The following is a 13,663-nucleotide window of genomic DNA, read 5'->3' as shown; positions in this document are numbered from 1 at the left end:
GCCCTAAGGCTGGAGGCTCAACCAATATGCGACCTGTTCGAAAAAGAGCCCGCCCCTCGTGCCGTTCTGGCCTGTGGGAAGCCTGATCTTCGTCCAACCTTCTTCCCTCGCCTTCCGCGCTCGGGGGTCAGGTTCGCCTGTTTTGGGCGAGTCAGGTCCTGCGGGGGCATGAAGTCTTGGAGGTGTGTGGAAGGGTGCTCTTTCCCAGCGTGTAGGTCGCACCCTGAGTCACGTGTTCATTCATTCATTTTTGCGCAGGGCACGCGGTTGTGTTTCTGGAGCGCCGCCTCGGGGCGGGGCGGGGCGGGGGGGGGGGGGAAGGAGGCGGTTTCAGAGTTTTTTACTGTGCGTATTCGCATTCGCATCTTAACACGCAGGCGTGTGACCCTGGCCCAAACGGTGCCACCGGGCACCAGCGCGCGGGGTTGGGAGGGCGGTGTCCAGGACGAGTGGATGGGGACAGCTTCAGCAGTGAGGTGGGACCTAGGCAGGCTCGGAAAGGGTGGGAAGGGTTGGATAATGGGCCGGCAGACACTTAGAGGCTCTGGGAGCAGGCCGGTCTGGTAGGAAATGGGTGATGAAGTCCGAGGGGAAGTGAGATCCTGACTGTGGAAGGCTATGATGCATCACCCCGTCAGCAGTGAGACTTAGGAGTCTAATGACCCAGCTCTTTAGCGTCTACTGCCCAGCGGAATCCTGGGGCTTAGAGGAACTACCACCGTGGGGTAGGGAAGGGGTCGCATTGTAACCCATAGACTTGTTCCTCCTTTCTGATCCTTTTGCTTCAACAGCACTTTCGGCAATATGGGTTACATTGAATGCCTCACTAATTTATGAAACAGGTCTGTAAATGTCTGAACCTCAGCTGTGGACAGTGTAATAAATTCCTTATCACGGAACTCCTGGGCCGCAGGCAGTTTAGGACATAAAGACTTGTTGGGTTTTCCTGAACCTGCCCTGATAGCTACAGGTTTTGTCTGAACCAAGAATCACGAACTTTTGACAGCAAAAGCAGAAACTAGCCTACAGATGGTTTTGTTTGGGCAGCACGTTAATTTTATTTGCTTTTGGTTTTCAATAAAAATTTAAATCCCGTGAGCACCACTTGTGTATTAATGAACAGCCAGCCACTTCACACATTTGTTACCTGCTTGAAATCAGAAGGCATTTGCGTTTGTGACCCTTGGACTTCTCTGAATCTCCTGAGACTTCTGGGGGAGTCACCTAATCCCAGGGACTGAGACTCAGGTGTTTTCCAGCCAAGACACGGAGCTGGAAACAGAACCGGGCCAAGTCCAAATAGGCAACCAGGTCAAGGACACCAAAATCCAAATGAAGGGAATGTGGAAAAAAAATCAAGGCCAAACGAGTAAGATCTCAAAAAGCCAAGTAAGTTATGGCTGGAGGAATTTAAGAGAAGCAGACTATGAGCAGAAAAGCACTTCAGAATTTAGCAAAAGACCAGGAGAGTCCACCCACTGTGTGTCAGGTCCGAGCTTAGGTCCCCCTACCTTCATCAAGCCTCCCCTTAATTTCAAGGAGACCTGCACTGCCCCTCCTTTGAAACTTGCAGCACTTGGTGTGTACCTTTCCTATGGCCTTTATCGTTTTCTACCCTGTATGGTTTACTCATCAATAAGAGGGGGTAGGATGGATGACTCCCAAGGTTCTTTTCAGCTCTGACATTTTGTAATTTTCTGTTGAGCATCTTTTGTTTTTGCTTGACAAGTAATCTTACCTTTGAGGAACCACCTGAAATCCCCTGAAAGGGGAAAAATGGATCATCACCTACAGATGTGGACTTGGGGGCAGATAAAATAATTCATGAGACTGAGCTGTCGTCTTTTGAGGAGAGGATGAGTGCCTTTGTTGTTGTAGGAGAGATGGTTGCATTGGGCAGACTTAAGGATGGACTGTCATGGAGTTCCTGTTGGCTACCCAGCATCTGAATATCCAATTTGGAGGGAGCCTCCCCTACTCTCAGTCTGGGAAGGAGTCTGGGCCTCTCCTCCCACACTAGAAGCCAACGGATCTAGAGGAAGCCACGATAGAAACCAGAACTCTCCTTGCCTATTGGTAGCTAGAACACTGGTGCATGACCTAGAGTAGGACGAGCCAATGGTCCTGTACAAAACTGAATCTTGAGTGAATAACTATTATCACAAGAATTGAAAAACAATTAACGGTGGCATTAGAAGTACAAGCATGCACCCTAACCAGAGTGCTGGAGCAGCATGGCCTTGGCTCCCTGCACCCAAGTCCACATCTGTAGCTGTGCGTCCATTCTTCCTCTAACTTTCATCGTCATCCTATCTCAGTGTTGTAGCAGTAGACTAAAATTTAAAACTAACCATCACTAATATACTTTAAATACGATAATGAAAGGAGATGAAAGGACGATAGGTAAAAAATCTACACTTGTACATGACACAGCAAGAAAAGAAACACCACTAAAGTGGTGTACCACATCATAAGGCTTCATTGACATTGATTATTTCCCTTCTCCATTACCCATTCCAGGTTCCCCTTACCTTCAAGCTGGCCAGGATTCTTTACCCGATAGGGTGAACCAAATCTTTATTCTCGAGGAGTCTGCCCTAGTGGACCTGCCTGCATGTAGTGCCGTACCTTTCCATTAGTGTGTATCTCTGGCATGGAGTGATAAGGTGCCCCAGGAGATCTCCTAGGCTCTAGTCATACTCTTCCTGCCTCTCTCCCCTTGCTGGTCAGGACCAGTCACCAGCCAACATTGCAGTGGCACGAGAGGACCACATCAATCTCAGCTTTGAGTCCGTAGGAACCACTGTTATAGGCTCTGGTGTGAGTACTGCACTTAAATATCTAAACCAACTGATGTGGAGGAAAGGGAAGCACACATGTTGGAGGAGAATCATTAGGTATAATTTGAGAGGTGCCACACTTGCTTTCACCAGCTGGTTCACTGACATCTGCCTCCTGTGGGGGAAACTGGAGCGGTCCTTGGCTCAGAGTGTGCACTTCACCCAGAAGGACAATACTATAAACTCTCAGGGTACTATCTCCCAGCTGGCATTTCAACTGATCTTTTTTTTTTTAATTATATTTTTTATGTTATTAAAGTAATATGTACATATATTCTTTTTTTTTTTTTTTAATCATCATGTAGTACTAGGGACGCCTGTGTGGCTCAGTCGGTTAAGCCTCCGACTCTTGGTTTTGGCTCAGGTCATGATCTCCCGGTTTGTGAGTTTGAGCCCCATGTTGGGCTCTGCACTGACAGTGTGGAGCCTGCTTGGGATTCTCTTTCTCTCTCTCTCTCTCTCTGTCTCTCTGCCCTTCCCTGGCTTGCTCTCTCTCTCAAAATAAATAAATAAGCTTAAAAAAAAATCATGTAGTACTAAAAGACTTGTAAGACAAAGGAGTCTACGGCCCATTCAACCCCCATAATCTCTTTTATTAGAGGCTTTCATGTTCAAATTTTTACCTTTATCTTATGTTATTTACATATTTTCAAATAATGTACTTGTACTGTTATTTTTGATTTATGAATATGGGATCTGATCTGCTGACTTTTTACTGTGTTTGATGAGGATTTAGCCCTATTATACCCCTTTCCTATTTTCTCTCATCCACCTTATATTTGCTATAACACAGTTTTCATAATTTAAGTCAAATATTCTTTACTAATGAGTTCTGTACAATGGTATGTTTCCTTTCTCTTACAGCTTTTGTTTTTCCTGGAGCTAAAGATTTTTTTTACCTGCACAGATTTCATCGTATCTGTCCTTACTTTTTCCATTAAATGTGTCATATTTCTACCAGCACTTTGTTTTAAAATGCTCACAGTCATCTAACATTTCCATTTTCCCCCAGAGATGTCCTTCCTAAGAAATCATCCTTCCTTCCTTCCTTCTGAGCTGTTGCTTGAACCTTGACCTATTACGTAGGCCTCCTACACTGTCGTCTCCCCTCAGTTGAACCACCTCTTATTTCTGGTTGAGGAGGATCCAAGACTTTTTGGAATAAACAGCAAATGGCAGCTGACATCCATATAAGATAACTGCAGAACAAAATAATAATCAAACCGTTTTAGCTAATGAAAATACAACCAAAACGCAGAGGAAAACTGCAGCACAGTTCTCTTAACATAAATTAAATATCACTTAGGGAGCAAAAAGCAGCTATAAAGAATATGTAAAAATCAGATACTGAAGAGCTCAAAATAGAAAGCAGCAAAATGAGGACTGACTGAACTCAGGAAAGAAAAACATAATCTTGAGATATGAAAACTAAATTATATGATGTCTAAGAGAAAATAGGTTAGACAAAGAATTCAAAAAAGGACACTGAGGAAAAAAATTTAAACAGGAGAACCAAGAGTAAATTTGGAAAGGAAGTAAAAATATCAGAGAAGAAGAGAGAGACACAGAAGACAAAGAGCCAACATATGTATCATCAGGGTCCCCAAAGAAGAAAAACATAAGAGTAAAACAAAGCTATCATACAAGGACATTTTCTGGAAATAAAATAAGACATGAGCTTTTGAAAGGGACCAAAGGTACCAACCAGGGCAAAAATGGACTCAATATCATTAGCCTGAGGGAAATACATATCAAAACCAAAATGAGACATCATTTCACATCCACTAGGATGGCTACAATCAAAAAGATAGGTAATAACAAGTGTTGGTGAGGATATGGAGAAATGGGAGTCCTCTTACATTGCTGCTAGGAATGTAACATGTTGCAGCCACTTTGGAAAATCTGGCAGCTCTTCAAAAGGTTAAACATAGACTTACCATATGACCCAGCAATTCTACTCCTACATATATCCCAAGATTAAAACGTGAGTTCACACAAATACCAGTACATGAATGTTCATAGCGTTGTTTATAATAGTCCGAAAGTGGGAATAACTATAATGTCCATCAACCAATGAATAGATACACAAAATGTGGCCTATCCATAAAATGGAATGTTGTATGGCAATAAAAAGGAAAGAAGTACTGATACAAGCTGACACAACATGGATGAACCTTGAAAACATAATGCTAAGTGAAAGAAACCATTCATAAAAGACCACATACTATGTGAACCCATTGATAGGACAAATCTATATGGGCAGAGAGTAGATTAATAGTTGCTTAGGCCAGAGGGAGTTGGGGGAATGGAAAGGGACCACTAAATGGGTAATGGGCTTTTTTTTTTTGCGGGGGGGGGGTGGTGACATGTTCTAAAATAGATTTTGACAGGGTGGCTGGATGGCTCTGTCAGTTGAGCGTTGGACTCTTGATTTTGGCTCAGGTCATGACCTCACCATTGTGAGAGTGAGCCCCACATCAGCCTCTGCACTGAGCATGGAGCCTGCTTAAGATCCTTTCTCTCTCTCTCTCTCTCTAAAAAAATATCAATCAATCAATCAATAAATAAATAAATAGATTTTGCTGATGGTTGCACAACTCTGTGAATGAACTAAAGATCATGAAATTGTATGCTCTAAATGAGTGAATTGTACAGAAGGTGAATTCTATCCCAGTAAAACTTTAAAAAACAAACAAACAAAAAAACCCAAAAGCCTGAAAGGGTTTCTCACTGGCCAACTTTGGGACAATTTGTACATCAAAAGGAATAATGCTAATTGATTATAATATAATAAGTTTTTAAAAACATGAATTCATCATGATTCTAAAATGAAGAAACTGAGCATGAGAAAAAGAGGGAGCAAAAGAAAAGTGCATCTTTACAGAGTGACACATGTAGAAGGAATGATAGATTAGACAATCAGCATTTGCAACCCCAAATGTAGTAATTAAGCAAGTCAAGGACTATTCCTGGGTGCTAAAGGGCTGGGAGGAAGGTTGTTGGGGAACAGGATATTCACACAGACTCCCAGTACCATCCCACAGATGAGTAATGACAAGAGGGAAGTTATTATGCATTTATAAAAGAGAAATCAAGCAGTCATCGAACATCACTAACAGTGGTCCTACCAGACATGTGCCACCTAAGTATTCTTTCCAGAATTGTTTAACCTAACTTCCTGCTTACAAAAACCACAGTGGATACAGGGAGAAGTTAAACACCGCTATCAGCAGGGACCCTTGGGTGGCTCAGTGGGTTAAGCACCTGACTCTGATTTCAGCTCAGGTCGTGATCTCACAGTTTGTGCTTAGGATTCTCTCTCTCCCTCGCTCTCTGCCCCTCCCCCTCTTGCGTGCGTGCCTGTACACACAGACACTCTCTCTTGTCTGTCTCTCAAAATAAATAAAAGAAATCAGAACATAATCATCTGCAGAATATGGGGCGTTCTACAAAACAATTGGCCTGAACTCTCCAAAAATGTCAACAGTGTGAAAAACCAGAAACAGATGGTATTGGGAAGAACTGTTTTAGATGAAAAGGGACCAAATAGATATAGATAAAACAATCAAAAACAACATGGGGACCTCGACTGGATACTGGAGCAGAAAAAAAAAAAAAAGAGCTATAGAAGATACTTTGGGAAATTTGGGGAGAGGTACAGTGTGGTTATGTTATGGTTATGGAGGAAAATGTCCTCATTCTTAGATGCATGCTGAAGTAACTAGAGGTGAAATGTCTCGATACCTGTAACTTATTTTTGACACTTTTACCAAAAAAAGTATGTATGTGTATGTGTGTATGTATGTATACATGATATACACACAGATATATCCATATCTACAGTTGACCTTTGAACAGGTTTGAACTGCATGCATCTGTTTATACACATAGACTTTTTTCGATACAGTACAGTACTGTAAATATGTTTTCTCTTATGATTTTCTTAAATAACATATTCTTTTCTCTAGCTTACTTTATTATAAGAATACTGTATAAAATATATATAACATACAAAATATGTGTTAATCGACTGTTTCTGTTATCTTTAAGGCTTCTGATCAACAGTAGGCTATTAGTTAAGTTTTGGGGGAGTCAAAGTTATGCATGGAGGCACACCTGGCTGGCTCAGTTGGGAGAGCATGCAACTTCTGATCTTGGGGGTATAAGTTCGAGCCCCATGTTGGGTGTAGGGCTTCCTTAAAATCAAGAAAAAAAAGTTAAACATGGCTTTTCAACCGTGGGGCGGGGCTGGGGGGGGGTGGCGTCCCTAAGCCCGTATATCTGTATCTGTAGCTATGGCTTCATAAAGGGGAGGGGGAGCAAATGGGGCAAAATGTTAATATTCCATGAATCTGTGGTTTGCAGCCTCTGAGATGGCACTCAGTGAACCCCGCCCTTCCCTCCTACAATTCATACCCTTGTGTAATCCTTTTCCCTTGAGTATGAGCTAGATAGATTTAGTGATTGGCTTCTAGCAAACAGCATGTGGCAGAGATGATGGGATGTCACTTGTGGGGCGTCCATCTTGGACATTCTGTCTCCCTCGCTGACTCAGACGCAAATTGGCTGCTGTGACCTTCCCCACGGAGAGGAGGGCCGTGTGACAAGGAACTGAGGGAGGCTCCAAGCCAATAGCTAGTGAGGAATGGAGACCCTCAGTCTAACAGCCTGTGAGGCACTGCATCCCACCGCCCACCAAGGGAGCTAGCTTAGAAGTAGATGTTCCCCAAGACCTGCCTCCACATGAGACCCCAATCTCGTGAACACCCAGACTGCAGCTCGGTGGGAGGCCCTGAGGCAGCAGGGCCTGCATTCCTGAGCCACAGAAGCTGTGGCACAATAAGTGTTTGTCCCTCGAACCTGCTGTGTTTTGGAGTCCTTGGTTTCACAGCAGTTGATGACTAGTTCACTAAATAAAGGGTATATCCCTGTCCCCTTTCACAGTTCCTGGAGATTTGCAGTTTTTCTCACCATGGGGACAGTTTGGCTTGCATGCTCTGTTGGCACCAAGGCCACTGTATACTTTCTAAATGCTGCCACTGTTGACATTTGATGATGCTACAATTATTCCTCAACTGATTCTGAGTGTCTGATTCAGTAGCAGGGTCTTGATGTTGCCAAATTCCAGCTTCCCGGGTGCAGGGCAGAAAGTACCCCACGCTGTCAGCTTTCACAGCGGGTACTGTGACCCGTCTTCTCCCAAAGCTCAGGCAACGGGGGCATCCCTTCAGACCAGGAGGTTATTCAGATGCTGGGTAGGCCAGAGAAAAAGAAGAGGAGGGGAGGGGGCAGGGGAAATAAAGGAGAAAGGAAAAGAAAAAGGATGGTAGGAAGAGAGGAAAGAGACAGAGCAAACATCTCCTACACTTTCTTCTCTACTCCCCAACTGTCTGGAAAGTTCACCTGCTATAGGAGAAAGAACATCTACAGAGGTCCCAGTGCCCGAATTTAAATCCATGGGGACTCACTAAGGTAACTCTATCTCCATCTCCACTTTGCCTCTCCTGCTGTCTCAACTCCCTCTGACTATAACTCCTTGTGTTACAGAACCAGGCTGGAACGCTGGTGGAAAAACCAAGCGTCACTCGGAGATCTTGGTGGGTCAGAGATGTATTTAACGTTGGCGGGCTCAGAGGAGACGGTTTCTCCAAAGATCTGAGCTCCGAATGAAGGGGGGAAGGGTAATTTGTGGTTGTCAGCTTCCATATCTGTGGCGGGTTTTTGTGCGCAGGGCAAACAGGGCAAGAAGAACCCAGAAGAAGGGTCTCCAAGCTAGAGACCAGGGTTTGTTTTAGTCCCCTCGGCCATCTTTGAAAGCGCAGTACTTTATTCATTTCTCCAACACTTGAAGCCCCCAGAGAGATGATCTGAGTGGTTGGCCACCATGTAATAGAGGGTGTTCTGGCTGGCTAGCACATTCACTCCAAGCTACTGAGAGGGTCCAGATTGGCCACTAGCTCGGATGCCTTTGTGACTGGGTTCCCACCAGTGGGTTCCCTTCAGTGGAAGGGAAATGTGGGCTCCCTCCACATTTGCCTTTGAGATGGTACCAGACAGAAAAACTTCTGCAAAGAAGCCCCTAAATTAGGGCCTTTGGCAGGCATTTGAGGCTCCCAGAAGGGGACAGTGTAGAGAGGAACATTGCTTGGCCTATACACTCCCATCTCATTGACAGGAATGACATGTGCAGAGGAAGCTGGCTCAGGGCAACAACAACAAGGTTGGTTTGGGACATGAGTGAAAGGAGGCGTGCTTTTCTCCATCGGCTGGAGATATGGAGGTGAGGTTCAGAAGGCAGGGCAGGAGATGAACATGGGATCATTGGTCATAGGGCCAAGAAAATTAAAGCTACAGGCAGGAGAGAGATTTCTATAGGCATTCAGAGACTATAAAACTGGAAAAGCCAAGTGCAGTCGCTGTGATAATATCTGTTCTTTCAACCATCTTCACCAAAACTTCAGAAATTTGCATCTGGAATAAATGAGTGGGTGAATGGGTTGATGCCCAGACAACGTCAGCATCTCTGTGATGCTAATATTCACACTTCGACACTGCTTGCTCCAGCTTCTCAAGGTAAGATAATTTTTTAAGATACTAATGTGGGATTCCCCCCCCCCCCATTTTTCTTCCTTCCTCCTCAAGCAGGTGGTGGGCTTTGTATTTACTTTCCTCCAAGGAGATTTGTGGGAGCTGAAAGAAGTTGCCTACAAAACACTTCCCTTCCTGGCTTTGTTTTCAAAAGCCTAAACTCCCGGAGGTGATTCAGTGACCGGAGGAGGAGACAGGGAATGGCTCTGAGGGAGACCTGTGAGGGCAGGCATTGGTGAACTTTCACCAGGCAAGGGATCCTCAGGCTGGGGGAGGGGTCCAGGGCTGGGTGCCCTGCTCCTGGACAACACCTCGGGAGGTGGCCAGCTCTTGGAAAGGAACAGCAAGGAATGGCCCCACCAAATATCCATGTGTCCCCAAGGGTAGCATGTAAGCTAGGGAGATATTAGACTTGAGGGAACCAGGCAAACTGAGATAGTGGGGGTCTCCACAGTGACAAAGGATGACCCATGCTGCAGGGGCTTCTAAGGATCTCCCCAGGATGGCCTGGGGCACAATTTCCTATTAGTTTACAGTTGAAAAGGACTATTTTTTAAAGTTTATTTATTTTTGAGGGAGAAGAGAGAGCATGTGAGTGAGCATGGGGGAGGGACCGAGGGGGAGATGGGGGGAGAGAGAGAGAGAGAGAGCGCGCGCAAGAGAGAATCCCAAGTGGGCTCCACACTGTCAGCGTCAAGCCTGTTGTGGGGCTTGAACCCATGAACCTCAAGATCACGACCTTAGCCAACCAAGAGTTGGATGCTTAACCAACTGAGCCCCCCAGGCCCCGAAATGAACTAATTTAGACAGTTTGTTCCCTAATGGAGTTTTAAAAAAGTTGTAGAGGATGAATATACCACAATAATACTGCCCCTGATGTGAGAAACAAAGGCAAAAGGAAATGGCAGATAGAACTAAATTTCCTTACAACCTGCAGCTCATTGACAAATACTTGAGTGAAACATTTCTCTAGGAACTCCCTACTGTCTTTTTTTTTTTTTTTTTTTTTGAGACAGAGAGAGACAGGCATGAACGGGGGAGGGTCAGAGAGAGGGAGACACAGAATCGGAAACAGGCTCCAGGCTCTGAGCTGTCAGCACAGAGCTCGAACTCACAGACCGCGAGATTGTGACCTGAGCTAAAGTTGGACGCTCAACCCACTGAGCCACCCAGGCGCCCCATCTACTATCTTGATGTTAATGCTTTGCTAGGGAGAAAACAATCTTAGCTTGACAGTAGCTAGCCCTCCGGTATCCTGTGAGTCTTTTTTAGCATATGAAAAGCTCACTGGAAACTTCCCCCTGGACTTTATCTCCCCCAACTCCATAGTGTACAACCAGTCTCTCCTCATGATCCTGGGGCAGCTCTTCCTGCCCACAGGTCCTGTCCCTGTGCTTCAATAAAAATCACCTTTTTGCACCAAAGATGTCTTCAAGAATTCTTTCTTGGCCATTGGCTCAGGACCCCATGAACCGAACTATCACCCAAAAACCTCATCACCCTCACCGTCTTTGTGATGAGGGAGCATAAGGCAAACTGACACCCCACCCCCAGGTGGAACTTATGCGATATTCCTCAGGCACAAAGGAAAGGAAGAAAAACAAACAAACAAACAAACAAACAAACAAACAGCTAACTGATAGAGATCACAGTCGTGCAGGACAGGAGTCTCCATCAGTTTACAACTATCTTAGTAAATTACAAGAAAAAGGCAATCTTATCCATAGCCTAATCTCCAAAAACCTGTAGACTCAGTTTCCTGGAGTCCCAATATCACCCTCCCCACCATAGTGATGTGGGGAACAAAGGCAATAAGGAAACGGCAGGTAAAATTAATTTTCCTTATAACCTGTAGCCCATTGACAAATACTTGAGACAAACACAGAGTATATATTTTCTCCAGGAACCCCCTATTGTTGTAATGATAATGCCTTACTAGAGGGAAAACAGCCTTAGTTTGGCAATGGCAAGGTCCCTGGCATCTTCTGAGTCCTTTTTAGCATATGAAAGTCTTTCTGGGGGCCTCCCTTTTGCCTTTGCAGCCCCCAACTCCATAGTATATAACCAGTTGCTCTTCACCACCACAATGCAGCTCTTTCTGCCCACGGGTTCTGCCCCCATGCTTTAATAAAATCACCTTTTTTGCACCAAAGACATCTCAAGAATTCTTTCTTGGCCATCAGCTCCTAACCCCCACCATTCCAAAACCCCATCATTTATTTGTGCATTTAGCTTTTTCTATATACGTGGGATTCTTTTTTGTAGGTAGATTCACAGAAATAGAATTACTGATTGAAAGGGTATAGACGTTGTTAAGGCTCTTGATACATGTGCCCAAATGTCCTCTGGGGAGGGTTGTACCTCTGCAGATCTAGATTTTAAAACCAGGACCTCTCTTCAGTGGGGTAGTGTGCAGGAGAGACAGGGACCCTGTTAGGAGGCTCTTGAAGTATTTCATATGAGAGACGGGGAAGGGCCAAAGTAAGATGGTGACGGTGAGAAAGAGGAAAGGACAAGTGCCAGTGTCATTTAGGAGGTGGTGTCAGTAAACCGTCTTCACATGTGGATGAAGGAGAGAGAGGAATCAAGAACACCTTACTAATTTCCAGTTTCTAAACCTGAGTAGATGAAAATCCTATCAACCAAGAGGCAGCGTGGCTTGGTGGAAAGAGTCTGTTTGTCAATCCAGGTGCCCTAGTTCAAATCCTACTCCCCCACTCATTAATTGCGTGGCCTTGGGCAAGTTATTGAAAGCCTCTGAGCCCATCTGCCTAGATTTCTTCATTTGTGAAATGGTCATGGTAACATCTGTCAGTCTCTCAGGTTATTGTAGGATTAAATGTGAAAATGTTTTTAAAGCACCTGGCCTATTGTGGCTTTGAAGAAATCAAAGAAAATGCATAATACTGATAGAAGAGGATGTAGAGACTTGGAGAATAAAGAATATAGATGGTTTTGATGAGGGATAGAAGCAGAAAAATGTTTACTTTTGACCTAGAAGGCCAGTCTAGAACCTGCGTAGTTCTGACAAGGATCAAATACCTACTGGTTGCTACATTTTTTTTTTAAAGTAGGTTCCACGCCCAGTATGAGCCCAACATGGGGCCTGAACTCACAACTCTGAGATCAAGACCTGAGCTGAGATCAAGAGTCAGATGCTTAACCGACAGAGCCACCCAAGTGCCCCTGGTTGCTATGTTCTTAAAGGGTCTCATGACTGCCTGTACATCTCACCGATAGTTAGTATCAGGCTGAATGATAAGCACCAGAGAACGCTTTCGAAAGTAGTTTTATGAGTAGAAGTTTGAAGAAAACATTTATGATCTAATACTCCCTGCACACCCCCACCTCCTAGAGCACTAAGCATATAACCACCAGCTTCATACAGTAAAAGTGCAGATCTTTTGGCTCACAGGTCCTGTCCCCATGCTACTTAAATGTACTAAGTTGCACCATACAACATCTCAACAAGTCTTTCTTGACTGTTGTGCTCAGTGATTCCACAACAGTTTGAGGCAAATTGTGTTTAAGATGCCTGCATGATATTTACTTTGATATACTTGGGGCTTTTTTTTTTTTAAGTTTATTTATTTATTCTGAGAGAGAGAGAGAGAGATTGTGTGTGTGCAGGCAAGTGGGGGAAGGGCAGAGAAAGAAGGAGAGAGAGAATCCCAAGCAGGCTCCATGCTGTCAGCGCAGAGCCTGATGTGGGGCTTGAACTCATAACTATGAGATTATGACTTGAGCTGAAATTAAAAGTTGGATGCTCAACCAACTGAGCCCCAGTATACTTTTCCTTTTTTAAAAAAAATTTTTGACATCACACACTTTGTTCTTTTTAATTTTTTTTTAATGTTTATTTATTTTTGAGAGACAGGCAGAGCATGAGCAGGGGAGGGGTAGAGACAGAAGAAGACACAGAATCCGAAGCAGGCTCCAGGCTCTGAGCTGACAGCGTAGAGCTGGATGTGGGGCTCAAACTCACAGACCGCGAGATCATGACCTGAGCCAAAGTCAGACACTAAACTGACTGAGCCACCCCGGCGCCCCTGCTTTTCCATTTTTAAGAGACCTGGAGGTATGAAGGGACTAGGAAAAAGGGGATGGTGATCCTGTTGCCCTTGGGGGAAACCAGAGGCTAGTGGTGCAGTTCTCAAGTACCACCACAAGGTGGAGTCCATTTTGTCACAAAGAGTTTCACAGACTGTCGACAGAGGAGGCGAGGGCGGTGTTTG

General features: G+C 44.6%; 1 long non-coding RNA gene across 1 annotated transcript; it reads left to right on the top strand.

Annotated features, from left to right (window-relative positions):
* The first annotated feature begins 6,953 nt into the window (after window positions 1-6,953).
* Window positions 6,954-12,414, top strand: LOC115509843. Its single transcript, XR_003967505.1, has 3 exons — window positions 6,954-7,026; window positions 11,304-11,314; window positions 12,404-12,414. It is a non-coding gene; the product is annotated as an uncharacterized LOC115509843 (long non-coding RNA).
* Window positions 12,415-13,663: the final 1,249 nt, after the last annotated feature.

The sequence above is a fragment of the Lynx canadensis genome, chromosome A3 (genome assembly GCF_007474595.2).
Source record: "Lynx canadensis isolate LIC74 chromosome A3, mLynCan4.pri.v2, whole genome shotgun sequence".
NCBI lineage: Eukaryota > Metazoa > Chordata > Mammalia > Carnivora > Felidae > Lynx > Lynx canadensis.
The sequence above is the reverse complement of the archived record's forward strand: the minus strand, read 5'-3'. Positions and strand labels throughout refer to the sequence as shown.